Genomic DNA, 2,037 nt, shown 5'->3' with positions numbered 1-2,037 from the left:
CTGATCTCCTTAGATCTTTACAGCCACTCTGGGGAATAGGCAAAGCAGTTTGTATTACCTTCATTTTAGGAGGTGAGGAAACAGGCCAACAGAGGATCTGCGACATGCTCAGTGGCTCATGGACTCTGAAGGGTGAAGCCAGGACAGGAGCCACGCTCTTAGTAGCCAGTCCCCTATCCCACGTAGCTATGTCTCATGGGCATGTCAGTACATAACAACTTAAAGATTGGGTCCTTCCACTCTCATTTCCAATAGTTGAAAACACAAACTCCAATTTATTCGTTTTTTTGTCTCTGAAATATCTTCCTTCATCTGAAGCTCAGAAAATTTAAAAGTAATTCAGGGGATAGATTCAAAAGCTAATCAATGTAAATGGGTTGAACAAGGATTGTTACAGTACTTGGAATAGGCAGGGACGAGACTAGAGTAAAACAATTGAGGCCTTTGCTTTAGGCACAAAATTTAAGAGGATATAAAAAAATCAGTAATCCAGATTAATATTATAATCCAATATTTTTAAAAATCAGAATTAATGCAAAAAAATGCATCACAAACAAAATATCAACATCTTAAAGTTGGAATCAGTAGAGAAAAAGGGATAAAAATTATTTGAAGTCAAACATGCTCCTAACTAAATCAGTAGTTTTGAGTCTCATTGGCTGAACATACCTCTTGCCTAGGACAACATCTTATACCAAGGAGATGCACAGTAAATATTTATTGATCTGAAAGAAATTCGTATTTAATTGAGAATATTTATAAAATAAAATGTGAACAAATTATGAGGATAATTTGAAATTGCTGGGATAGAGAGAACCGAGAGGCAATGTTGAGAGGGCCACAGCAGATATTCAATCAATAGAAGTATTAATGGTGATGTTTACTATTGATTATCTTTCAGGGAATTTTGACTATTTCTGAAGCTTTCTAAAAATGTGATACCTATCTTCTTTTAGTTCATGGATGTAGTCCAAGTCCTCGGTTTAGTCCTAAGGTCAATTGTATATTAATGACTTCAGCCGCTGCTAGACAAATCACAGCAGCCATTTTTAAATACCTGCGTTTGCCAAACCCTAAGGCCTGACACATCTATTCAAAGACAAATAAGATACTGCTCAGCCCTCAGAGAACTCACCATAGGAGGCTTATAATTGGGTGGGATCTTTATCTACCATTGACCTTCCTGTGCCCTATACCGAGGCCTTGACCTTTGGTGGTCCTGCTCTCAGCTGTTAGAGCTGTGAGCAATGGCGTGTGGCTCAATGGATTCCTGCTTCCAGTTGGTGGGGATGTCAGCTATGGAATGGGCACCTCGAGTTAGAGCTCTGAAAGCTTTTTCCTAGATAAATACTGTTGATTTACTTGATGGTTAAGTTTCAAGTACAACTTTTTATTCCAGATTAACTTTAATTTCAGTAGTTCCTTGGGCGCCTGGGTGGCTCAGTCGTTAAGCGTCTGCCTTCGGCTCAGGTCATGATCCCAGGGTCCTGGGATCGAGCCCCGCATCGGGCTCCCTGCTCGGCGGGAAGCCTGCTTCTCTCTCCCACTCCCCCTGCTTGTGTTCCCTCTCTCACTGTGTCTCTCTGTCAAATAAATAAATAAAATCTTTAAAAATAAATAAATAAATAAATAAATAAAATTCAGTAGTCCCGGGGCGCCTGGGTGGCTCAGTTGGTTAAGCGACTGCCTTCGGCTCAGGTCATGATCCTGGAGTCCCTGAATCGAGTCCCGCATCGGGCTCCCTGCTCGGCAGGGAGTCTGCTTCTCCCTCTGACCCTCCCCCCTCTCATGTGCTTGCTCTCTCTCATTCTCTCTCTCTCAAATAAATAAATAAAATCTTAAAAAAAAAAAAATTCAGTAGTCCCTGTGGGTAAGCCTGAGGTTTAATACCTACATATCATACTTTTAGCTGGAGTGCCGAACAAATGAATAATCAACAAATTTTTGAAACACAACTCAACAATAACTGGGAAACTACTGATACAGATGTTTGGTGCATCGTGTAATATCACCAGAGAATGTTCCCATAGTACCAAC

The sequence above is a fragment of the Neomonachus schauinslandi genome, chromosome 8 (assembly GCF_002201575.2).
Source record: "Neomonachus schauinslandi chromosome 8, ASM220157v2, whole genome shotgun sequence".
Classification (NCBI taxonomy): Eukaryota; Metazoa; Chordata; class Mammalia; order Carnivora; family Phocidae; genus Neomonachus; species Neomonachus schauinslandi.
Note: the sequence above shows the minus strand (reverse complement) of the source record.